The sequence below is a fragment of the Canis lupus genome, chromosome 37 (assembly GCF_011100685.1).
Source record: "Canis lupus familiaris isolate Mischka breed German Shepherd chromosome 37, alternate assembly UU_Cfam_GSD_1.0, whole genome shotgun sequence".
Lineage (NCBI taxonomy): Eukaryota > Metazoa > Chordata > Mammalia > Carnivora > Canidae > Canis > Canis lupus.
The window spans coordinates 12,037,266-12,064,761 of NC_049258.1; the positions used below are offsets into that span (position 1 = coordinate 12,037,266).

The window sequence follows — 27,496 nt, forward strand, 5'->3', positions numbered from 1 at the left end:
TATATTTTCTACCATTAAATTTTTTTACATATATATTTTTTTCTTCATTCAAGAAATAGTATTCATGCTAGAAATCATTGTTAACTCATGGAGTTGTCTAATTCTACCATTTTGATTGCTATGAGGAGCCTCTGTTTACTGAATTCTGAATTAGTGGGGTTTGGACTAAATATAACGTGGCAGTACTTTCCTTTTGTTGTTCTTGCTGACTGCTATTTGGCTTTATCCATTTATCTATTGAAGACTTTGAATAGAGGCAAGGAGATGCATTGTTAGGGACTTCCAGAACCTACAAAACAAGATTGAATAAGGGAAGTAACAAAGGATGCCAGGCCTTTTCAATATGTAGTACAAGTCTTCTGCCAGGAGATCGCATTTGAATAATGATCCCTTCTCTTCTCCCTTAAAACCTTTTATTCTAGAAGAACAGACCGGGTTCAGAAAAAGAATTTGAGTAACTTAGTTTAATATATAGTACTATTTTTGAGAGAAGAAGAAATTAAAATTTATTGATGTTAAGTTTATAGTTTCTAGGTTTTTGTTCTCTGCACATTTGCTTATATGAAACACATACAATTACAAATTTTATTCATGTGCAAATAGCAAAACCTCCATATAACATAAACTTAATGTTAGCAGTTTGGTTTGCAGTGTAGATGTGTTATATACATGTAATGACAAGGCATTGTATCCCAACTTTTTCTTGAAGTGAATAAAGACTGGGTCTCATGTATTATTAACATGACTTTTAGAAAAAGATTAGAGTTTGATTAATTCAAATTGTTTTAATACTATTTGATTTTTTTTTTAAATTTTTATTTATTTATGATAGTCACACAGAGAGAGAGAGAGAGAGACACAGGCAGAGGGAGAAGCAGGCTCCATGCACCGGGAGCCCGACGTGGGATTTGATCCAGGGTCTCCCGGATCGCGCCCTGGGCCAAAGGCAGGCGCCAAACCACTGCGCCACCCAGGGATCCCTACTATTTGATGTTATACAGACTCTCTTGATACAAAATATGTAAATTAGGTCAAGTCATTTTGGCTACTAATGATCCCGGTCTCCTCTCTTTCTAAATATAACAGTTGTCATCAGTTTGTTAAAAACCCTATTTGATTTTTTTTTGGGTTTTGTTTTATTTTAAACAACATTGACATAACACAAAACATACCATTTTAACCATTTTAAAGTGTAAAATTCTGTGTTTTTAAATATATTTACAGAATTGTGCGACCAATACCAAATCTAATTTCAGAACTTTTGCATTATCCCAGAGAAAACTTCTACTCATTAGTCACTCCACATTTCCCTGTCCCTGCACAGCCTGACAAAAATAAATCTACTTTCTGTCTCTATTTGCCTATTTTGGGCATTTAATATAAATGGAAACATAATATGTGTCCTTTTCTGTGTGTCTTATTTCACTTAATATAATAATATTTTCTGCATTAATCCATGTTGTAACATGTTTCAGCACAGGCATGCCCTAGAGACATTGGAGTTTGGTTCCAGAGCGCTGCAAGACTGCAAAAAGTACAATAAAGCAAGTCAAATGAATTTTTTGGTTTCTCAGTACATATGAAATTATTTTTACACTGTAGTCTGTTGAGTGTGTAGTAGCATTATATCTAAAAAATATTGTACTTTTTGTTTAAAAATGCTTTATTGCTAGGGTGCCTGCCTGGCTCAGTTGGTAGAGCATGGGACTTTGAATCCTGAGGTTGTGAGTTTGGACCCCACATTAGGCTTAGAGATCACTTTAAAAAAATAGTTCATTGCTAAAAAAATTCTAACCATCATCCGAGTTTACAGAGAGTCATAATTATTGGTCACAGATTACCATAACAAATATAATAAAAATGATAAAATTTGAAATTGTCAGAATTACCAAAATGTGACAGAGACATGAAGTGAGCAGATGCTGTTGGGAAAATGGCACCTATTGACATGTTTGATGCAGGATTGCTACAAAACCTTAATCTAAAAAAACAAAAAAAATCTCCAAAATGGTATCTATGAAGCACAATAGAATGAGATATGGCTCTACTTCATTCCTTTCTATGGACAGGTAATATTTCATTATATGGATAGACCACATTTTGTTTATCCATTCATCAGTTGATGAATATTTGGGTTGTTTCCACCTTTAATGGAGTCCCCTTGCCCTTCATGGAGTCATACATTTGGTTGGCAAAATGCATTGTTCTGAATGCACTGGACCAGGTTCAGGAAGCATTTTTGAGGTCTCCTTTGGCCGCCTCCTTAATGTTCTCCAGCATGTCATTAGGGCTGTAGCTCTTGTATCTTTCAAATACTTTCTGGAGGTGACCCACACTCCTCTCAGTCATGATGCTGATCTACTTGGGCACATCAGTTCCTTTCCTCTTCACTTCAGCATCATAGAGATCCCAGGCATCTTGGTTAGTCAGTTCATAATCAATGAATTTCATAATCAGTGACTATCTTCTGCTCTTCTGCCCTTTGCAAGGGCAACCATCAGCTTGCGGAAGTCACCAGATGTGTCAGAAATGATGTCCTTCTCCAGATCAGTCTTGCACATTTCCTTGTAGACTCTTTATTTCCTGAAGTTCTTGGTTGGTCCTTGAGCAGATGATTTCATTGAGGGAATCATCAGTCCCCCTAATGTTAATTTCCTTCATGGAGGTTTTCAGCTCAGAAGCATCATACTGAGCAGGTGTTTTCAGTAGGCCCAAAATCATGGTCTCTAGGTGGCCTGACAAGGCTGACCTCAGTGCTGATGCAGGTTCCTTTTTGGTCCTTCTCTGGTAGGCAAAAGGCAGTAGCCTTTCTCTGTTCATTGCTGCAGTTGGTCAAAATGTTGGCAGTGGTGACCTCATCCACACCTTTGGTCTTGATGGCCATTTCATTGTTCAGAGCATAACGCTCAGCATCAAAATTGGTGTATACTTTGACCAGCCCATATGCACTTGGGGGCATGGACTGATCACCTTCCAAGCTGAGCTTGCAGAGAATTTCGTGAACAGTAGACATTTTGAAAGAAGCTGGACCGGGTGCTGAGAGCTGCGAGTGCCCTCAGTTGTAGAACCAGAAATTCTGTTCTTATGTCTTCAAGTTCATTAATCTTTTTTTGTTCTTGTAACCTCTTCTGTCTATATCGGATGTATTTTGTCTCAGACGTTATAGTTTTCATTTCTGGGAGTTGTTTGGTTCATTTTATATTGGCTAGGTCTTTGCTTACCTTTTTAAATGCACAGATATGGCTATAATAATTATTTTAATGTCCTTGTTGCTAATTTTAACATTTGTGTCCATTCTAGATTGGCTTCAATTACCTTTTCTCCTCATTATCAGTATATTTTCCTCCTTTTTTTTTTTACCTTGGTAATCTCTGATTACTACTTTTTGTCATTATTAATTTACTTGATCTTTATCATCCTATAAATTGTTCTTAAGCTTTATTCTTGAATGCAGTTAAGTTGCTTGAAAACTATTTGATCCTTTTGTGCCTTTTATAATTTGTTTGGTGTGAACGGTGGAGTTTTTTAGTCTGAGCCAATTATTCCCCAGTACTCAGAAGGCAACTTCTCTTTGTATAACCAGTGCCCCGTGAATTGAGAGCTTTTCCATTTTGGCTGGTAGGACCACACACTATTCCCTAACTTGTATGAGGACCAGGCACTCTTCATTATAATCCTCTTGGTTGATTCTCTCTGCACCCCTGGATAGTTTTCTCTTATGCATGTATTGATCAATCAATATTTTGCTGAATACTAAAAGGAGGCCCTCTGCACATGTCTGGATTTCTCTGTGCAACAGTATGTTGCTTTTGACTTATGAATTGTATTTACACATCTTCCTAGCTTCTTGCCTCTCTGTTGACTGAACTCCAACTTCTGCCAACTGTACCAGTAATATCTATTTTAGCAGAATTCTTTTCTTCTTCCAATCTAGGATCCTGTTTGGTATTTTTTATTATATTTATTTGTCATGTCATGACATGTCATGTTCTTAATCTAGAACAATTCCTTACTTTTCTATATTTTCAACACATGGACATTTTCTAAGGGTATATGCCAGTGTTTCGTTTTGCTTTTTTTTTTCTTTAGGTTGTCCTTCAATTTGGGTTTTTCTGATTGTTTCCCTGTGATAACATTTAGTTATGCATTTTTGTATATTAGGCAGCAAGTGGTGATAATAGGTTCTCAGCATAGTGCATTATATATTAGGAGTGTGTGCCATTATTGGGGATGTTAAATTTGTCTGCTTGTTTCAGCTGCATTTATCATATCATATGTCTGTTAATGTAAAGGTACTTTTTTTCCCTTTTTAAATGATTTTCTCACATTACTTTTCATATACACTTATGATTTTTGCCTGAGACGGTTATTGCTTTGGTAGTTATAAAATGATATATTCATTTGATAGTTGAATGGGGAAATGAATGGGGGATTACATTTCTGTTCTAGCTGTGGTTTGTACTGGCCAGAATAGTGTGGGAACATTAGGTGTTTCTGTGGCTTTGTTGCATTGTCCATTTACTAGGTTCATGAGTATTGAGTGCTAAGATGTGGTACATACACTTTTTGGATGATTCACATTCACTAAGTATGATGGGGTTCTAGGTTCATCAGTAATTATATGCTGATTTCCTGATCATAGCATAATAAGATGGTGTGTTTCTCAGATTAAGAGTTTCCAGTGGTTGCATTCTGTTTATTCTCACATCTCTAATTGTTTTAGATACATCTGCTCTGTGTGGGGCAATTTGGTGATTTTGTTATGTATATAGCTGGAGGTGCATCCTAGAACTTATTCCTCTAGTGTTTTCTATTATTTTCTACTGTTTGGGAAACAGTGCCTTGTACAGATTTCTTAAAGTGAGTGTGGCTCTTTCCCCCAGCTTTATTGAGATATAATTGATATATAACATTTGTAAGTTTAAGGTGTACACTTGATGACTTGATACGTGTATATGTTGTGAAATGATTGCCACAATAGGATCATACCCCTATCATGTCACATACTTACTGTTTTCTCGGAGGCAGCAATGAGCACATTTAAGATTTACTCTTTTAGCAACTTTCAAGTATATGATATTTTAACTGTAATCACCATGGTGTACTTTAGATTCTCAGAACTTAATTCATTTTAGAACTAGAAGTTTGTACCATTTGACTGGTACCTTCCCACTTCCCTTACTGTACAGCATTTGGCAGTCACCATTCTATTCTCTGTTTTTACGAGTTTGACTATTTTAAATTTCACATTTAAGTGAGATCAGACAGTATACATCTCTCTCTAACTTATTTCACTAAGCATAATGCCCTCCAGGTCCACTCATGTTGTTGCAAATGGCAGGAATTCCTTCTTTCTCATGGCTGAATAGTATTCCTGTGTGTGTGTGTGTGTGTGTGTGTGTGTGAGAGAGAGAGAGACAGAGAGAGAGAGAGAAGGACATTTTCTTTATTCATCTTTAGATGAACACAGGTTATTTCCTTATCTTGGCTGTTGTGAATAATGTTGCAGTAAACATGTGAGTGCAGATACCTCTTTGAGATAGTGGTTTCATTTTCTTTGTGTATATACACAGAAGTGGGAATGCTGGATCTTTTGGCAGTTTTTTTTTTTTTAAGATTATTTATTCATGAGAGACACAGAGAGAGAGAGAGAGAGAGAGAGAGGCAGAGACACAGGCAGAGGGAGAAGCAGGCTCCATGCAGGGAGCCTGACGCGGGACTCGATCCCGGGTCTCCAGGATTACGCCCTGAGCTGAAGGTAGTGCTAAACTGCTGAGCCCACGGGCTGCCCTCATTTGGTAGTTCTATTTTTAACTTTTTGAGGAACCTCCATCCTCCTTCCCATAGTGGGTATACTAATTTACATTCTCAGCAACAGTGTACAAAGGTTCCCTTTCTCCACATCTTCGCCAACACTTGTTTTTTTCTTTATGGTAGCCATTCTAGCAGGTGTGAGGTAATATATCATTGTAGTTTTGATTTGCCTTTCCTTGATGATTAGTGTTGTGTTGAGCATCTTTTTGTGTACCTTTTGGCCATTTGTGTATTTTCTTTGGAAAAATGTATATTCAATTTCTATACCTATTTTTTGTCCAGTTTGTGGTTTTGCTCTTGATTTGTAGGAGTTCCTTATATAGCTTGAATATTAACCTCTTATTGGATATATGATTTGCAGATATTTCATTCTGTCGCCTTTTCATTTTGTTGATTTTTTTTTTCTGTATAAAAGCCTTTATTTTAATGTAGTTTTACTTGTTCCTTTTTACTTTTGTTGCTTGTGCTTTTAGTGTCACATCCAAAAATCAGTTGCGAAGATCCACATCAAGGAGCTTCTCCCTGTGTTTTCTTTTAGGAGTTTTATAGTTTCAGGTCTTATGTTATACACCTTTACTCCATGTTGAGTTAATTTTTGTGAATGGTGTAGGATGGAGTCCAATTTCATTTTTAAATCTGTGTTTATCCAGTTTTCCCAGCACAATTTATTGAAGAGACTATCCTTTACCTATTGAGTATTCTTGGCTTATTTGTCAAAATATTGGTTGACTGTAGATGTGAAGATTTCTTTCTGGCTCTTGATTCTGTTCCATTGACATATCTATTTTTATGTCAGTATAATAGTGTTTTTATTACTCTAACTTTATAATACATTTTAAAGTCAGGAAGTATTGGGGGCACCTGGGTGGCTCAGTGATTGTGTTTTCCTTTGGCTTAGGTCCTGATCCTGTAGTCATGGGATCAAGTCCAGATCAGGCTCCCTACAGGGGAGCCTGCTTCTTCCTCTGCCTGTGTCTCTGCCTCTCTCTGTGTGTCTCTCGTGAATAAATAAATAGAATCTTAAAAAAAAAAAAAAAAAGTCAGGAAATGTGATGCCTTCAGCTTTCTTCTTTCTTAGGTTTACTTTGCCTCTTTAGGGTCTTTCATTTCACATGAATTTTAGGATTGTTTTTTCTATTTCTGTGAAAAATGTGGCACTATTTCTTGTAACTGAATCTTGAGTGATTACCCACCCACCCCACGCCCCAAGACCTAACATAATGCTCACTGTTTAATTGAATTGTCATGGTGTTTTTAATTTTTTTTCTTGCCCTTGCAAACAGTGATACTTGGTAGGTTGTCATTAAAACATTTGTCGGTAGTCTTTGGGTATGGAGAGAGATTGTGATGTATTTAAGTTTGTGCTGTGCTACTGCTTATTATTTTTGCTCTTGAGGTATAACTGGCGTCAATATTATTAGCTTTAACTGTACAGCATAATGGTTTGATATTTGTATATGTTGGAAAACTACCACCACAGTAAGTCTGGTTAACATTTATCACCATACATGAAGAGTTCTTTTCCTTGTGAGAGAAGTTTTAAGATCTATCTTAGCAACTTTAATGTATAATACAGTATTATTAACTATGATTACCAAGGTATACATTCTGTTCTTATGACTTATTTATGTGCTACTGGTTATTAAGTCTCTAATTAATCTCTCTTCCCTTTGAATTAGAGTATAGTAGTGTCATTTGTTTTTTTCCATTTATAAAGCACAGGTGGAGGATCATGGTCGAAGGGCCTTTGATGACTTATCTAGCCTGTTAGGCCTTCCATCTTGATTTTTTTTTTAAGATTTTATCTATTAGAGCACAAGCTGGGTGGAAGGGGAGAGCAGCAGGCAGAGGGAGAGGGACAAGAAAGCTCTCACTGAGCAGGGTGCCCCGTGTGGGGTTCAGTCCCAGGACCCTGAGATTATGACCTGAGCCAAAGGCAGCTGCTTAACTGAGCCACCCAGGTCCCCTTTCTATCTTTAATTTTTATTTACCTTTATGATCATCTATGCTTTAGTATTTTTCCTCGTTATGGACTTTTTTCCTGTGGGTATAAAGGCATAAATATGAAAAGGAAAATCAATCCGTAAATAATTGTTTCAGTGTTTGTAATTAAGTTACAGATTATTTCGGAATTGTGGAGAAAATACACAGGTTCTCAGATGGCCTCATTTTGTTAGATTTGAGTTTAATATTTTCAAGTTTTTGTTAATCCAAGTATAAATAGAACTAATTCAGAATTTAGATGTGTTTTAGGGTGATTAGGTGGCTCAGTTAAGCATCCAACTCTTGATTTTAGCTCAGGTTATGATGTCAGGGTTGTGAGATCGAGCCCTATGTTGGGCTCTGTGCTGGGGGGTGGAACCTGTTTAAGATTCTGTTTTCCTCTCCATCTGCCCTTCTCCTTCTCTAAAAAACAAACAAACAAAAAAAACCCCAAAAAACAAAAAAACGAATCTAGATGTATTTCTGATTTCCTGTGACTTGAAATGCCAAGTGTTACTGTTGACTGGTTATTACCCAGATGTTCCTTAATGATAAAACTTTGGTCTTTGTTTAGAAAGAATCTTATCTAGTAGCTTAATGTTACTGTCTCACTATTGCAAATGAAGATTGACATGAATGTTACTGTTCATAGAAAGGGCAGCTAATTTTTAATGATAATTCAAAAAAATTCCAGCTGGGCTAGTAATTGCTTTTAAGTAGTGAAAATATATTGTAATGAAAATCTAAAGATGCATATAATTTTTGTAAATATTTTCTTTTTTAAAGCATTATTTTATTTATTTTAGTTATTAATTTATTATTAAATATTTACTTATTTATTTATGTTTTAATTTCATTTTTAATCTCTATACCTAACGTGGAGCTTGAACTCATGATCCTAAGATCAAGAGTCACATGCTCTACCAAGCCAGCCAGGTGCCCCTACATACTTTCTTTTTTTTATGAGATGAGGTTGCTTCTGAGAAAAATTTGTTTATAATGTAACTCTCTATAATGTGGACTTTCCTCAACAAGATTTCAGAATAATTATTTCCCAACTACTTAAATCTTTGAGAAATTTAGTGTTGCAGACATACACAAACCAGAGAAGTCTGTCATAAGCTATTTTTGTGTTTGGCATTTTTTTCAAGTTTGTACTAACAGAAAATACTTTGTTGTATCTTTGAGGGAAATAATTCTACTTGTGGACATAAGGAACTAGTAAGCATGTCTATCACCATTGTGTGGGATATACCATGTTGCTGGCTGAATAAATACATCAACTATAAGAAGGAAAGTGAGGAGTGGAGAAACAGTAACTTGCTCTATTTTAGGTTTATCCATTGCTGGAGCTGTATAATCATAAATACAGCACATTTCTTCTTTTCATAGTTCCTAAGATCTTTGATTGCTCTATTTTACTGTCTTTTGTTAAGCCATATATGTATTTTTCACTCTCATTTTTAGCTTAAGGTGGTGTAAATTTGTGCTGTTATCCCATCTTTTTTTTTTTTTGAAATCTCTTTCATTTAACATTTTGCCTTTGAGAGAAGTGACAGTGACCTGTAAGGTAGGAAACAGTGAGCTACCTTACTCTGGGGAGAGCAGGTTATAAGATAGTAAACCGCTGGCAGTAAGGAGGGAGGTATATTGTGAAATGTCATTCTTTCACATTTTCATCTTTTAATCTTAAGGTATTAGCTTTTAAAATTGACCCTGTTGACCCTGTACTTGGAGCCCTTGGTTTTGCTTCCCCACTTCATGTGCTGGAGTGGATTTTTAAATTTATTCAGTCATTTATACTTAGTAAACTTCAGTTTGTTTTAATTTTATTTAGTTTTCCTTTACTTAGGTAGTACTTTTTTTCCTCTTGAGTATGAAATGGAGGTTTGCTCTTTAACATAATTAAGACATAGTGATTGCCTTAAGGTATGTGTTAGGTACTTTTATTGTTTGTTTAGGGGCTTTGCCTCTCTCACAGAAAGTAATGAGTCATCATGTAAAAGGTTAAAAAAAAAAAAAAAAAAAAGGTTAATTTCTTTTGTGGCCAAACCGTCAAGGTGAGTTGAATGGAAATCCCATAATGGAAATAGAATCCAGTACATATCTATAGCATTCCTAAGTGGCATGAGTGGAAAGGTGAAGACAGTTTAATCCAACAGACATTTATAGATTTCCACCATGTTCTAGCCTTTCTGGAGAGAATAAACATAAGACAGTAGTCCCTGTGTTAGAGCTGAGAATAGAAATTACATAATGATTGAAATTCTACTTTTGAAATATTTAGGTTTATTCTGAACAAAACAGTATTATATAACATTGAACTATTACCACTCTTTGGTTTCAAACTGGGTGTTGTAGTTGCTTTAGTTATTTTATGTTGGTAATGAATTTTTGGTTTGGCAGTTTGCTTAAGGCCCGATACTTGTGACAGGAACATTCATATATAGGAGTTATCGTTCTATAATGTTTCAAGAATTCTGCAACTTGGATGTTTTTTAGATTCTTAGAATTTGGTATTAACCAGGTAATTATATATTAACATGAAGGAGGAATGATTTGAAAGAGAAAAGGCTTAGTAATTCCATCCTAAGTAAAAATAATGTCATTAAGGTTCAGCCTAGTACTTTTATGTTTATTCACTTCTGATGAGTAATAGTCTCCACATTAAACATGAAAAGTCCTTTAAAACTCAATCATTATTTTAATTGGTCCGAAGGAGATAATTAGCTTAAGAAGTAGTGGTAAAAAAAAATATGTATAATTTAGATACATGCCTTTTATTGGCTGAAGTGACTATGGAAGAGTTTTTTACATGCTTAATTATAAGTTATGTGTTGACAGGATAATTAAAAGTCGTATGTTAGTAGATTTATGAGTCAAAATTTAATGGTGGTGAAACAAAATTTAATGATGGTGAAACAAGTTACTGGAAACTTGTCCTCAAATTTTTTTTTTAGCTCAACAATAATTTAATATTATTCCATCCAAGTAAAGTAAGGAATTTCTTTTAGTTTTATTTTTTATTTTTTATTTTTTATTTTTTAATTTTTAATTTTTTAATTTTTTTATTTTGTTCTTTTAGTTTTAATTTAAAAGTTAAAATTAGGGGCACCTGGGTGGCTCAGTTGTTTGAGTGTCCCACTCTTGATTTCAGCTCAGGTTGTGATCTCTGGGTGGTGAGATCAAGCCTCAGGTCAGACTCTGCTCAGCAGGGAGTCTGCTGAGATTGTCTCACTTTTGGTCCTTCCCCACCATGTGCTCTCTCTCTTTAAAATATTTTTTTTTTAAAGCTGAGATTAAAGAACTTTTTGTTTTCTGAACCACTTGGAAAGAAGTTGCTGACCTGATGTCCCATCACTGCTAAACATTTGAGTGTGTTTTTCCTAAAAACATTTTTAATCCAATCACAAAATAACCATCAAAATCAGGAAATGATATGATCTTTTTTACATATTCTAATTGACATGGTTTATTTCTCTATAACTTTAGGACTAGATAACTATTTTTTAATGAATTACTAATTTACAAAAAAAAAAAAAAGAATTACTAATTTACTTTTATGACAAACCAAGTTAAATAAAAAACAAAAATTGAAGCCAGAAGTTTTTAAGAATCATACAGCTTTGAAATTGATAGAATCATTGTAGTCATATAGTCTAGTATTTCTCAAACTAGCATTACATAATGTGTAAAAATAGCTGTGTTGTAAAGTGGATACTGCAAAATGTGCCTCCTTCTGAACCTGCAAGGTACAGTATAATTTTAAGTGTTCTGGGGTGTCATGTAGTAAACTCGTTTGACTTACCTAAATGTAGTATTTCACAAAATGTATTAATCCTCAAAACTATTTTTGCATGCCCAACAGCTATTAAATACTATAGTATAGTATAATCTTGGAAATGCTGTTGTAGTTCATTTTCTTCTTTTTTATAAATCTTGAGGCTTATGTCCATAGAATTTGGACATTCTTTTAAAGTCATCTATTCCTGGACCACAACTTTTGGACTTTCATCTGAGTTTATATTCAAAAGTTTTGAGTAAGGGATGCCTGAGTGGCTCAGTCAGTTAAGCACCTCACTGGATTTTATTTTATTTTATTTTTATTTTTTTATTTTTTTATTTATTCATGAAAGACACAGAGTGAGAGAGAGAGGCAGAAACTTAGAGGAAGAAGCAGGCCCCATGCAGGGAGCCTGATGTGGGACTTGATCCCGGGTCTACCAGGATCACGCCCCAGGCTGCAGGCGGCACTAAACCGCTGCGCCACCGGGGCTGCCCTGGATTTTATTTTAGATCATGATCTCAGGGTGTGAGGTTGAGCCTGGCCTTGGGCTCTTCTGCACTCAGCTGTTAGTCTGCTTGAGATTCTCTGTCTCCCCCTAAAAAAAAAAAAAAAGAGTTTTAAGCAATTACATTCCAGACGGTTAGCACTTCTCATGGGGCACCTGAGTGGCTCACTTTGTTAAACATCTGCCTTCTGCTCAGGTCATGATCTGGGGGTCCTGGGATTGAGCCCCAAATGATTGAGCCCCCTGTTGAGCAGGGAGCCTAGTTCTCCTTCTCCTCCCTGCTCATGCTTTATCTCGCTAATGCTCTTGTAGCTCTGTCTCTCTCTCAAAATCTTAAAAAAAAAAAAGGTTTAGCACTTCTTTGCTATTCATAATTTGCTTCCCCTCCCGTCCCAACCCATACTTCCCACATGGTTTAAAACAAAATCCATTTCTTTCTCTAAGAAGGCCTGCTGTGAATTTAGGCAACTCTGTGGCTCTGCTGTCCAATAAAGTAGTCACTTGTCATTTATTTGCTATCTAATTTTTTTTTTTATCTAATGTTTTTGAATTGTGATCTGCTTTACAAACCATAAAATTCACCCACTTAATTACACTTTGGTGGGTTTTACAATATTCACAAGATTGTGCAACCATTACCACTGTCTGATTCTTAGAACATTTTCATCACTCCAAAATGAAACCCTTTGTTAGTTACTTTCCCATCCCCCCATCCTCCATGTCACCTGGAAACCTCAAATCTTTCTGTCTCCATGGGTTTGCTTATTCTAGGTATTTCATTTAAATGGAATCTTACAATATGTTATCTTTTGTGTCTAGATTCTTCCATTTAACATAATTTTTTAAGGTTTACCATGTTGTAGTATATCAGTACATCATTTTGTCTTTTCTTTTTAAGTAACAGCTTTATAGAGATATAATTCATATACCACGCAATTACTCATGTAACATGTAAAATTCAGGGACTCTTAGCGATCTTTACAGATCTGTGCAGCCATAATGTTAATTTTACAAAAAGAAACCTTGTACTCTTTAGCTGTCACTTCTTATTCCCGTAGCTATTCATTCGGGTCTAAGCAACCACTAATACACTTTTGGTGGTTTTTCTGAACATCTCATATAAATGGAATCATGCAACATGTAGCTTTTTGTTTTTTTTTCCACTTAGGATGTTTTCAAGGTTCATTCATGTTGTATTATGTACCAGTGCCTCATTCCTTTTTAATGACTGAATGGATATACTATATTTGATTTATCCATTTATCGATTAATTTTGGGGTTGTTTACACATTTTGGCTATTATGAATAATGCTACCACACATACAGAACATATAACATTATACATATTCATATGTAAGTTTTCCTGTGGGCATATGTTTTTATTTCTCTTGAAATGAGAATGGAATTGCTAGATGATATAACTCTATGTTTAACCATTTGTGGAACTTCCAGACTGTTCCCAAGGTAGTTTGTATCCTATTGTATGAAGGCTCCAGTGTCTCCACATCCTCACTGACGTCTGCTATTGACTGTCTTTTTGAGTATAGCTATCTTAATGGGCATGAAGTGGTAGTTTTTTGTAACTTTTTGAGTTTTGGTGTTCATTTCCCTAACAACTAATGATGTTGTTTATCTTTACATGTGCTTGTTGATCATTGGTGTATCTTCTTTGGAGAGATGTCTGTTCAAACCTTTTGCACATTAAAAATTGGATTATTTGTCTTTTAGGGTTATTTTTGTGTGTGTGTGTGTGTGCTCTTCTTTGTAATTGTATTTCAAGGTCTGTCCAAAACAAGGCCCCAGAACCCCCAGGTTCAAGTATGTCCCTGAGCTTGGTCCACTGCCGTCTTCCATTCACATTTGGGTATTCGTTCACCATTAAACCTCAGGACAGAAGATGTGACGCAGCAGGACTCCTTCCATGGCATGAGTCCTTTGCTGATTTGAGAGGTGGCAGTGGCAGGCAATGTGGAAAACACACTGGAACTTTTCCTTGGAACTGCTGTGGTCTGAAGTGCCTGCCAGGAGCATCATCATCTTTTCCTTGACCCTCCCTTTAGTTTCTGAAGATATAGCAGAAAATAATCTTCTTTGAAGATATTGGTAACAATTCCAGAAGACAAAACACATGCCACCAATGCACTGTGCTTTCAGATATTCTGGGTTTAATTCAGCTGCCGAATGAGCTGATTGATGCATTCACCTTGATAGCCAGGTAAGCCCACCTCCTTGAGGAAGCCCACACTGTTCTTGGTAGCATTTCGGGCTATTGAGAGGTGGAAAAGACAAAAGAACGCAGAGATGGCCTGGAAATTCTAACCCGGAAAGGCAATTTCATGAATGAGGTCTTCCAAGCAAATAACACCATACTTCCCCAGATGCTCCTCAATCACTGTGTTGTCTGTCAAAGGGATGGGGTTTTATTCTTGACCTTGGCTTGTCCACGTTTCAAGATGAGTTCCCGGACAAACTTCAGATTTGGAAATCCCCAGGTCACATAAGGTTCCACTATCCGCAGCGTCTTCATGGTCTGGGGGGTTACTCTGAAAAAGACACCACTGAAGATCTTCAGGCTCAGCCTTGCAATGGTCCTCTGCACCAGTGAACTCACCTCATTAATCCTTTGGATGTGTATAATGAAGGCCAAAGAATGTTTATCTGGCACTTCTAAGCCATGAGGTTTCACTTCCAGGCCTCTGAGGCACACCCTGTCACGCTGCTGCCACCAGGAATCATGTAGGAATCACTCCAGTCACTTAAACTTGAGCTTTTTTCCTTTCTTCTGCTCCTTCTAGTCCAAAAGTGTCTGCTTTGCTTGAGTTGCTTTAAGGGCCTGATAAGCCTTCCTCTTTTTCAGGAGATTTTCTGGAACCAAAGGGATCTTTTTTCTTTGCTCTTGCTCCACCATGTTTCCCCAGCAGCGGCTACTGCTCATGCTGTCTTTTAGTTTTTTATTTTTTTATTTTATTTTATTTTTTTTCTTTTAGTTTTTTAATTGCAAAATTTTTTCAAAAATTTTGGATACAAGTCCCTTTTCAGTACATGATTTGCAAATATTGTTTCTCATTCTGTGCGTTTTCCTTTTTTTTTTTTTTTAAGATTTTATTTATTTATTCATGAGAGACACAGAGAGAGAGAGGCAGAGACACAGAGGGAGAAGCAGGCTCCATGCAGGAAGCCTGATGTGGGACTTGATCCTGGGTCTCCAGGATCACGCCCTGTGCCAAAGAGGGTGCTAAACCACTGAGCCACCCAGGCTGCCCTCCTTTCATTTTCTTGAGGGTATTCTTTGACATGCAAGTTTTTAATTTTAATGAAGGCTAACATATCTAGTTTTTCCTTTTTTGTGAGCTTTAGTTATATTTAAGAAACCAAAGCCTAAGTCAGGGTCACAAAGATTTATTCCTTTATTTCCTCCTAGGAGTTTTTTACAGTTTTAACTTTGACATTTAGGTCTTTGATCCCTTTTGAGATAATTTTTACATATGTTGTGAGGTAGTAGTCTATGACATTTATTCCTTTGCATGTGGATATCAGCATTATTTGTTGTAAAAACTTTCCTCATTAAATTGTCTTGTTGAAAATTAATTACCCATAAATGTTTGGTTTTATTTCTGGGCTCTGAGTTCTATAACCTTGATCTGTGTCTCTCCTCATGCCTTTACTACAGTGTTTTTTTTTTTTTATTTTTTTTTTATTTTTTTATTTTTTTATTTTTTTTATTGGTGTTCAATTTACTAACATACAGAATAACACCCAGTGCCCGTCACCCATTCACTCCCACCCCCCGCCCTCCTCCCCTTCTACCACCCCTAGTTCGTTTCCCAGAGTTAGCAGTCTTTATGTTCTGTCTCCCTTTCTGATATTTCCCACACATTTCTTCTCCCTTCCCTTATTTTCCCTTTCACTATTATTTATATTCCCCAAATGAATGAGAACATATAATGTTTGTCCTTCTCCGACTGACTTACTTCACTCAGCTACTACAGTGTTGATTACTGTACTTTTGTAGTTTTGAAATTCTGATGTATGTGTCTTTGAAAAGAATTTTGTTCTTTTTCAAGATAATTTTGGGGGCACCTGGGTGGCACAGTCAGTTTAAGGCTGACTTTTGAATTTGGCTCAGATTGTGATCTCAGGATTGGGAGATCAAGCCCATGGTTGGGCTCCACACTCAGCATGGAGTCTTTCTGGACTTTCTCTCTCTCCCTCTACCCCTCAGCCCTATGCTCATTCTCTGTCTAAAATAGGTAAATAAATCTTTAAAAAGAAAAAAAAAAAACCAGATAATTTTGGTTATGCTGTCTCTTGGATTTGTATGGGAGTTTTAGGATCATTTATTAATTTCTGCTGGAAAGGCTGCTGGGATTTTGATAGGGATTGTGTAAAATTTGTAGATAAACTTGAGGAGCCATCTTAATGATATTAAGCCTTTTGTCCATGAACATGGGATGTCTTTCCATTTAATTAGGTAATCTTTGTTTTAATGATTTATGGTTTCAGTGTCTTACACTTCTATTTTAAAAGTTGTTTCTAAGTATTTTTTTATGGTGTTATAAATGAAGTTGATGTTTTAATTTCCTTTTTGGATTGTTTATTGTATAAAGATACAATTGACTTTTACATATTGATTTCATATGGTTACTTTATGTTAATTAAATTTAAATGAAAATTTTCTACTAGCTTTTAAATGCTCCATAATCATAGTACTTACTACTGTATTGATAGCACAATTTGATTATCTCCAGCATTGCATATCTATTGGATGTACAATAAAGAATTAAAAAAACCAGAGTACCTCTTTGCCTTTGATTTTCCTCTGTCCAGAGGCAGTTTCCTATTTGTTTCCTTTGATGTTTATATGTCCATGCTCATGTTGTTATTTTTAGTGTGTTGGACATTTCTACTATGAGAAATGGAGACTTTGTTTTTTTTTACATTTTTTATCCTATCAACATGACTTTTAGCAATTTTGGGTTTATTCAGTTTGTCCATTATATCTATGTAAATATTCACAGCTGAAGCCCACAGTGGACTATAATTATACTTTTTAAGCAGATGTTTTCTTTGGCACTAATAATTGTCTTATTTTTTGGCTTATTCATCACGTATACATCTATCTCTAATTCATCTCTAAACTTTCCCCTGGACTTACAAATCTTAAAATATTAAAACATCAGTAATCTATCAGTTGCCAAGACTGTGAAGAGTCTGAAATTTAACTCATACTTTCAGGTTAGATGGTCCCAGTTTTATGGGTGTGGCAGAAGATTTGAGACTGTAGGGTCAAAGACAAAGGACTTGATTACTTACAGGAATAACATAAGCCAGAGTATCAGCATTTTCTTGCATCCCCAAATCCCAGTTCTCAGTGTAATATGAAGGGCCAGATGATATCTACATATGCAGTGGGTTGCACTATTGGGAGGGAGCCTGAATCTTTTATATTGGTCAGTAAGCATGCCTGCCCTTTGTGCCATAGGGAAACAGTCTATCCTTTAAAGCTGTTTTCTATATAATTATCCTTGAAAAGATAGTCCAGAACAAAGTGCTTTTGCTCACATGATGTACAGAAATGCAGAAGACCCATGAAGAATTCTCTCTCAATTATCAGTTTCATTTCTACTCTCAGGAGACCTATTTCTTCGAACCCTGTGCTATTTTCTCCAGTCTAGATTGTGTGGTTATTGTTTTAGTTCTGCATAGTTTTCGTCTCTAAAATTTCCTTTGCCATTGAACTTGGGTTTACCTTTTTGCCTCTTGATGTAGATCCTATTTTCTGGATCCCATGATTCCTTCTTTCTTGGCTTTTTGTTTTGAAGAAGGAGTAGAGGATCCAGTGAGAAAGAATACATGGAAAGTTTTTTTTTAAAAATTGACACCTGTGTGCTGAAAATCGTATTCAACTTTCCCTAGATGGATGCTTTGACTAAGGATAGAATTATACTTTGGAGATAATATTTAAATGTTTTAAAAATGATTTGTATTGGGGCATCTGAGTGGTTTATTTGGTTGGACATTTGTCCCTTGATTTCTCCTGGGGTCATGATCTCAGGGTTATGTTGGGCTCCATGCTGATTTCTCCTGGGGTCATGATCTCAGGGTTATGTTGGGCTCCATGTTGGGCATGGAGCCTGCTTAAGATTCACTCTCTGACCTTTCTCTCCCCACTCTACCCCCGAGCACATACATGTGCTTATGTGTGCGTTCTCTCTCTCTCTCTCTAATACATAGATAAATAAAAAAAATAAAAATTATTTGTATTGCCATGAAAGGTCGTGAATAACAAAGATTTTGACTGGTAAGAAGGAAGGTGAAATTTTGGGTGGAGAGGATTATTTGAACACCTAGACAGTAGGGGACAGAGATAGTAAGCATAGATAGCTATGACTAGGCCAAAGAAGCAGTTCAGCAAGAGGGGCATGAAGGAGCATTTAAAGATACCAGGAATGATCTGGTTCAGAGAAACTCAAGTTTGCTAGAGATCAATAAAATTGTGGCTCAGGATATGGGCTAGGTAGGAAGCAACAGATGAGTGAGAAGCCCAGCGTGCAGAAAAGGAAATTTGCTTGGCAATTAGGTTGGACCAATATTTAAGGGTATGACTTTCTAAGATCAGGAAACTTCTGAGTTGAGGCTGTTGACCCAACACAAAGATTAGAAAGGACCCTTGTTAGTCTCTTTCGGTTCTTATCATTTATGAAACAAGGGAGGACCAAAATCAAAGTAACTGTTTTCAAGAATGACTTATGCTTTATTATTTAGAAGTAATACATTTCTTAGAAGTGTAACCTTAGGATTAGCACCATATCTCATGAAGCAGCTGGTGGCTGTCAGTCAGCTTTGGTATCTAAAGCATACTCTTTTGAAGGGAGATCAAAACGTGTGTCTTTGGCCATACCAGCAATCTTCACTGAAAAATATTTTCCAATAAATCTATTAGAAAAGTTACTAAGAAAACTGAGTGGCGTGGATCAATGCCCTTCTCTGAATCAGTGTCCAGAGAATTGGTGGACTTTTGGTAGGCTTGTATCATGAATCCATACCTGTAGCACAGGTAGATAAGGAAGGGTGGGAGTCAACCCACAGGGACCGAATTCTCCACATGAAGGCAGAATTCTGTTTTCAGAAGAACGGTAATGAATGCTGAGCAAGAAACAATGTTCTCTGTAATACTGCTTTGCTGTACTGAATTTATTTTGGTGGGAGGCAGTATAGAAGACAGAGGCTAAAATATTAAGAAAAAGTATAATGAAACTCTAAAGAATACAGGAAGGCAGAGCCTGTTGTATTGTGTGATATTAAAAACAGATGAGGAATGAACCTAAATTTCAACTAGACCATCCTTTATTGCTACTTACAAAATGGCTGCTGGGGGCCTCCTGGGTGGCTTAGCTTAGTTGGTTGAGTGTCTGACTCTTGGTTTTGGCTCAGGTCATGATCTCATGGGTTTTGAGATTGAGCCCCATGTTGAGCTTCCAGCTCAGCAGGGAGTCGGCTTGAAGATTCTCTTCATCTGCTCCTCTTCCCGTTTGCTTTCTCTCTCCCTCTTTCTGAAATAAATAAATCATTAAAAAAAAAAAAAGGCTGCTGCATGGAAAAAACAAGAATTTAAATTTATTTTTTATTTATTTATATTTTTAAAAGATTTTATTGATATATTCATGAGAGACATAGATAGAGGGGTAGAGACACACAGACAGAGGGAGAAGCAGGCTCCCCGTGGGGAGCCTGATGAAGGACTTCATCCCAGGACCTCCAGATCACGACCTGAGCCAAAGGCGGACCACCTGAGTTGAAGGCAGATGCTCAACCACTGAGTCACCCAGGTATGCCAGGAATTTAAATTTAAATAAGATATTGACATAAGTATTCCCCATCCTTTCACCCATATTAAATTGTGTCTTATGTCTTATAACTGGAATGAATCACCCATGTTGAGGATCTCAGAGGAACCTATAAAGAGGGTCAGAATTTGGTGTTAGGATAGAGCATTGACATCAGATTGCTTTGAAATGGTCACGTAAATCCTTGCACTTTTCATTTCTCTTTTGCTTTCTTCTACTATGCTGCTTCTGATTCTGGAGAAATGAACTGGAAGCAGCAGCATGAAGGGGGGAAGAAGAGTGAAGAAGCAGAAGAGCAAGGTAGAAGAATAATGAAAGAACACACATTGCTCTAATTCTGGCTTATGTAATTTTCAGCTTAGGCCTGAGTGGAGGAATTAAAATGAAAATTGAATTTCCGATTTAGATTGAAATGATCTTTTTAATGTTTGAAAATGAAACTATTTTAATACCTGAAAATTACTAGAAAAGCTACAAAATCTGGTGGCATAATCTAGGAACAGGAAAAGGAGACCCCCAACATAGCATGAGTTGGAGGAAAGATTTAGTTAATTTCATTTTATTACATTTTCTAATTATAAATAACTGTGCAGAGAACATCTGTGAACAGTTTTTATCTACATTTCTCTTTAACATAGTTTCCCAGAAGTGGGTGTAAGAGTATGAACATTTTAAAGACATTTGGCATATCTTGCCAAATTACTTTCTAGAAAGATTGTATCTGTAAAACATTTTAACCAGTTGTGTGGATGGTTATCTTTCTTCACCTGTCTTCACCAGGCTTGATTGTTGTTTTTGAAATTTTTTGTTAGCTTAAAGCTGCAAAAATGTGTATCTTTTAATTTACTTTGCTTCAGTTATGATAGAGTAATAGCAAACATTATCAAGTTTTTGGTGGTTGCTAAGTATGTGTTTCACTTTATTTAATATTAAGTCTTCTGAGATAAATACTAATCTTCAGTATAGAAGTGAGAAAATTGAGACTTAGTAGACTTCTCAAACTTTAATATGCATACGAATCACCTAGGCATCTTGTTAAAACAGATTCTAAATCAGTAATTCTAAGATTTGATCCAGCGTTCTGAATTTCAAACAAGTGGGTTCTGTATGATACCGTTGATACTAGTCAGACTATACTTTGAGAGACGGATGCTTGGAAGTTTAAAATCTTGCTTATGGTGACATAGCTAGTAAATGGTGGAGCCCAAATATGTTTGATTTCAGGCTTTAAGCATGAAGCTGTGCTGTGCTAGTGAGATTAAACTTTTTTTTTCTTGTTTATTCCTTATTTTAATTTATTTCATGAATATTCTGATCTATCCTTTGCTCTACTTTTGTGTTTTTCCAAATGGTTTTCTGTCTTTACCTCTATTGGTTTTACGGTTTTTTTGTTTGTTTTTTGTTTTAAGTAGGCTTTGTTTTTAGACCAGTTTTAGGTTTACTGAAAAATGGAAGTGTACAGTTACATATACCCCTAACCCCACCTCCTCCCAGTTGCCCCTAATTAATGTCTTGTGTTAGTGTGGTACGTTTGTTATAACTGATGAGCCAGTGTCTATAATTGTTCTTAACTAAAGTCCATTAGGGTTCAGGTTTGGTGTTACATATTCTCTGGGTTTTGACAAATTACAATATCATAAAGTATAATTTCACTGCCCTGAAATTTCCCTGTGTTCCACCTATTCAACCCTCCTTCCTTCCCCACAAACCCCTAGCAATCGCTGATCTTTTTACTGTCTCCATAGTTTTACTTTTTCTAGAATGTCATATAGCTAGAATAATATAGTATGTAGTCTTTTCACTTTGGTTTCTTTCACTGAGCAGTATACACTTAAAACTTCCTCTGTCTTTGTAAGGTTTCATAGCTCATTTCTTTGTATTGCAGAATAATATTCCCTTGTATGATGTACCACAATTTGTTTATGCATTCACCTATTGAAGCACATTTTTGTTGCTTCCAAGTTTTGGCAATTATAATTAGTTGCCAAAATATCCTTGTGAGGTTTTTGTATAAACCTAAATTTTCAGCGCATTTACCAAGGAGCATAATTTCTGTATCATGTAGTAAAAGTATATTTAGTTTTGTAAGAAACTGCCGAACTACTTTCCATTTCACCAGCAGTAAAAGAAAATTCTTTTTTTTTTATTGGAGTTCGATTTGCCAACATATAGTATAACACCCAGTGCTCATCCCGTCAAGTGCCCCGCTCAGTGCCCATCACCCAGTCACCCCATCCCCCCTCCCACTTCCCCTTCCATTACCCCTTGTTCATTTCCCAGAGTTAGGAGTCTGTCACCTTCTCTAATATTTCCCACTCATTTTCTCTCCTTTCCCCTTTCATCCCTTTCACTATTTTTTATATTCCCCCGAATGAATGAAACCATATAATATTTGTCCTTCTCCGATGGACTTACTTCACTTAGCATAATATCCTCCAGTTCCATCCACATTGAAGCAAATGGTGGGTATTTGTCATTTCTAATGGCTGAGGAATATTCCATTGTATGTGTAGACCACATCTTCTTTATCCATTCATCTTTCAGTGGACACCGAGGCTCCTTTTTTTTTTAAAGATTTTATTTATTATTTATTATTTATTTATTTATTTATTATTATTTATTTATTCATGAGAGACACAGGGAGAGAGAGAGAGGCAGAAACACAGGCAGAGAAGTAGGCTCCATGCAGGATATGGAACTCGATCCCGGCTCTCCAGGATCATGCCTCTGGCTGAAGGCAGCACTGAATTGCTAAGCTACCCTGGCTGCCCAACACCGAGGCTCCTTCCACAGTTTGGCTATTGTGGACATTGCTGCTATAAACATCGGGGTGCAGGTGTCTTGGTTTTTCACTGCATCTGTATCTTTGGGGTAAATCCCCAGTAGTGCAATTGCTGGGTGGTAGGGTAGCTCTATTTTTAACTCTGAGGAATCTCCACACAGTTTTCCAGAGTGGCTGCACCATTTCACATTCCCACCAACAGTGCAAGAGGATTCCCCTTTCTCCACATCCTCTCCAACATTTGTGGTTTCCTGCCTTGTTAATTTTCCCCATTCTCATTGGTGTGAGGTGGTATCTCATTGTGGTTTTGATTTGTTTTTCCTTCATGGCAAGTGATGCCGGGCATTTTCTCATGTGCTTGTTGGCCATGTCTATGTCTTCTTTGGTGAAATTTCTGTTCATGTCTTTTGCCCATTTCATGATTGGATTGTTTGTTTCTTTGCTGTTGAGTTTAGTAAGTTCTTTTCTTTTCTTTTCTTCTCTTTTCTCTTCTCTTCTCTTCTCTTCTCTTCTCTTCTCTTCTCTTCTCTTCTCTTCTCTTCTCTTCTCTTCTCTTCTCTTCTCTTCTCTTTTCTTTCAGATTTTATTCATAAGTGAGACAGAGAGAGAGAGGCAGAGTAGAGACGCAGGTAGAGGGAGAAGCAAGCTCCATGCAGGAAGCCCGACATGGGACTCCATCCCAGGTCTCCAGGATCACTCAATCCTGGGTCTCCAAGATCAGGCCCTGGGGTGAAGGCGGCGCTAAACCACTGAGCCACCCGGGCTGCCCAATAAGTTCTTTATAGATCTTGGATACTAGCCCTTTATCTGATATGTCATTTGCAAATATCTTCTCCCATTCTGTAGGTTGTCTTTGAGTTGTGTTGACTGTTTCTTTTACTGTGCAGAAGCTTTCTATCTTGATTAAGTCCCAGTAGTTCATTTTTGCTTTTGTTTCCCTTGCCTTCATAGATGTATCTTGCAAAAAGTTGCTGTGGCCAAGTTCAAAAAGGGTGTTGCCTATGTTCTCCTCTAGGATTTTGATGGATTCCTGTCTCACATTTAGATCTTTATTCATTTTGAGTTTATCTTTGTGTATGGTGTAAGAGAATGGTTTAGTTTCATTCTTCTGCATGTGGCTGTCCAATTTTCCCAGCACCATTTATTGAAGAGACTGTCTTTTTTTCCAGTAGATAGTCTTTCCTCCTTTGTCGAATATTAGTTCACCATAGAGTTGAGGACCCATTTCTAGGTTCTCTCTTCTGTTCCATTGATCTATGTGTCTGTTTTTGTGCCAGTACCACACTGTCTTGATCACAGCTTTGTAGTACAACTTGAAATCAGCATTGTGATGCCCCCGGCTCTGGTTTTCTTTTTCAGTGTTCTCCTGGCTATTTGGGGTCTTTTCTGATTCCACGTAAATCTTAAGATGATTTGTTCCAACTCTCTGAAGAAAGTCCATGGTGTTTTGATAGGGATTGCGTTGAATGTGTAAATTGCCCTGGGTAGCATTGATATTTTCACAATATTAATTCATCAATCCATGAGCATGGAATATTTTTCCATTTCTTTGTGTCTTCCTCAATTTCTTTCAGAAGTATTCTGTAGTTTTTAGGGTATAGATCCTTTACCTATTTGGTTAGGTTTATTCCTAGGTATCTTACGCTTTTGAGTGCAATTGTAAATGGGATTGATTTCTTAATTTCTCTTTTTTCCGTCTCATTGTTAGTGTATAGAAATGCCACTGATTTCTGGGCATTGGTTTTGTATCCTGCCACACTGCTGAACTGCTGTATGAGTTCTAGCAAGTGCTAGTAAAAGAAAATTCTTGTTCCACATTCTCTTTAGCATTTGGTGGTGTTAGTATTTGGTATTTTAGCCATTCTAATAGGTGTGTAGTGTTATCTCATTGTTTTACTTTGCAATTCCCTTGTGACAGACTTGAACCTTTTCATATGCTTAGTTGCCATCTGTTTATCTTCACTGGTGAAGTATCTGTTTAGATATTTTGGTTTTTTGAAGATTTTGTTTATTTTATTTGTGTGTGGGAGAGGAGAGAGGGGCAGAGGGAAAGACAGAATCTCAAGCAGACTCAGGACTGAGTACCGAGCCTGGTGTGGGGCTCAGTCCCACGATTGTGAGATCATGACCTGAGCTAAAACTAGGAGTTGGACACTCAAGCAACTGGGCCACTCAGGCACCTATGATCTTTTATTTTTTTAAAAAAGAAATTTGATTGTTTACTTATTCTTGAGGTTTTTTTTTTTTTTTTTTTTTTGGTCTTTAAGAAGGCTCTACACCCAGCTGGGGCTTGAACTCATGACCCTGACATCCAGAGTCACGTGCTCTACCAACAGCCAGTCAGGTGTTCCTATATTCTTGAGTTTTAAGAGTTCCTTACACATTTCAGATGGCAGTCTTTTATCAGATGTGTCTTGTAAAATTTTTTTCTCAGTTTGTGGCATATTTTTTCAACGTAACTTTTTTTTCCCCAGGGTTTCACAGCGTAACTTTTTTACAGAGTTGAAGTTTTAACTTTTCTGTCTCAAATTTGTTTTTATATTTATGTCTTTCACTCTCTTGGGTATAGATTTTTATTTCCATTTTAAAATGTCATTTTATAAATTAAAACATTTTGTGATATAACACTTATGGAGATCATGGTTGTCTTTTTGACCATTGCTTTCTTTATATTTAGCAGAATTTCTCCATCTAAAGCTCAGATAACATGGCGATGCCTGGGTGGCTCAGCGGCTTAGCACCTGCCTTTGGCCCAGGGCCTGATCCTGGAGTCCTGGGATCAAGTCCCGCGTTGGGCTCCCTGCATGGAGCCTGCTTCTCCCTCCGCCTGTGTCTCTGCCTCTCTCTCTCTCTCTCTGTCTCATGAATAAATACATAAAATCTTTGAAAAGAAAAAAAAAAAAGATCAGATAACATAAAAGGGGCTGTCATTTCTTTTGAGCTCTTCCATTGTGCCAAGTTCTGTGCTGCGTTTATGGCATGCATGATGTTGTTTAATTTTCCGTCTTCTTCGCTCTCTATTTCTGTCATGTCCTATCTGTCTTTCCTTATTTCCCAAACCTGTCTTCTTTATTTTTATTTGATTACACTGCCTCATACTACAGAGATTAAAACCACTTACTAAATCTTCTTCATGTTTCCACCTTAACAAACCTTATACCTGCAGCGACTTTCTCCTTTTTTGTCTTTTTTTGTTAAAAGAACTATCTTCTTTCTGTCAAAGACCAGTTGCTCCATTTGAACTGTTTCTTATGTAAATACATGAGAAATACATGTTCCTTTGCTTTAACTCTCTTCTTCAAATGTTCCTGTCTCACTGGAACATTTATCTCAGCATGCAAACATGCTCTATCATCTCCCATCTTTTTTTGTTTTGTTTTTAGATTTTTATTTATTAAGCCAGATGTGGGGCTCAATCCCAGGACTCCAGGATCCTGACCTGAGTTGAAGGAAGATGCTTAACTGACTGAGCTACTCAGATCATCTCCCATCTTAGACTTTTTTCTAACCCTATATTCTCTTCTAGCTGTGCTCTCATTTTTTTGATTCCCTATATGAACAGACATTTTTGAAGGTTTATCTACCTGTGCTTCCTTTAATCCTAACATTCATGTTAATCTGGTTTCTATAGTACTATTAAACAGAAATGCCTTTTTTTCATATTCATCAAATGATCCCATATTGCCACAGCCATTCACTGGATGCTTTTCTGGCTTCATCTTTTCTTGACTTCTCAGTAGCATTGACCATGTCTTCCTTCTTGAAAGTATCTTCTCTTGGTTTCTATAATATTGCTTTCTTTGGTGTTTTACCTCATTTGTCCTTGACAGATTCTTTACTTTCTATATTATCTAGTCTCTGAAGGTTGAGTTCTGAAGGATAGTTCCTAGTCATCATCTATTCTCTTTATTCTCTACACCTCATTCTTTTTATTTTGTTTAAATTTTTTTTTGGTACCAGTACTTCATATTTCACACTGTTTATAGGTAGTGTTGGGGATACAAGGGTGCTTTGCATTTCCATGCTTTTAAATAGTGTGTATTTTTTCATTTTCTTTTTTTTTAAGATTTTATATATATATTCATGAGAGAGACAGAGGCAGACACAGGCAGAGAGAGAAGCAGGCTCCATGCAAGGAGCCCGATGGGGGACTGGATCCCAGGACTCCAGGATCACGCCCTGGGCCAAAGGCAGGTGCCAAACTGCTGAGCCACCCAGGGACCCTATTTTTCCTTTTCTTCTAAATTTCTTGACATCTGTCCCAAATAGGTTCCCACTGCTTTTCGATTTTCTTAGAGACAACTCAGATTCAACATGATTCTAGTAATGCATAAGTAGGAACAGACTTAAGGATTTAGCTGTATATCCTTTGAAAATAGAGACTAGTGATAAATAGTATTTGTGGAGGTGAGACCTTACATGTAATTGTGAAATTCTTACCTTTGAGATAGCAAAGGCTTCTTTGTCAATTTTGATGAGTTCTGTCTTGTAGATAATGTGTGTACTTGTGTAGTAAGCCATTTGTGTCTCCTTCAGTATTTTCTTAATGTATTATGGTTAAGTGCAGTGCCAACATCATAATAGTGAAGCTTCACTAGGAAGTAAAAGTATTTTTTGTTGATTTTATTATCAGAAATAGAAGAAATTGTCGCTGCTTGTTGATAGGGGAAGTGTGTTCATGCTATTGAGTTCATTGTTACTAAACACCCTTTTCCTGTAGCTAATGAAAGATCTTAGTAATGACTATATTTTGGGGATATAGGTATTTTTTAATTCTA

At 36.6% G+C, this 27,496-nt stretch overlaps 1 protein-coding gene and 2 pseudogenes across 44 annotated transcripts in view; 1 reads left to right on the top strand and 2 right to left on the bottom strand.

The window, feature by feature from the left end:
- Positions 1-27,496, top strand: part of ABI2 (abl interactor 2) — a 119,663-nt gene that overhangs the window by 17,359 nt on the left and 74,808 nt on the right. The window lies entirely within an intron of this gene.
- LOC119867890 lies at positions 119-3,043 on the bottom strand (annotated as a pseudogene).
- On the bottom strand, positions 14,127-14,997 carry LOC119867937 (annotated as a pseudogene).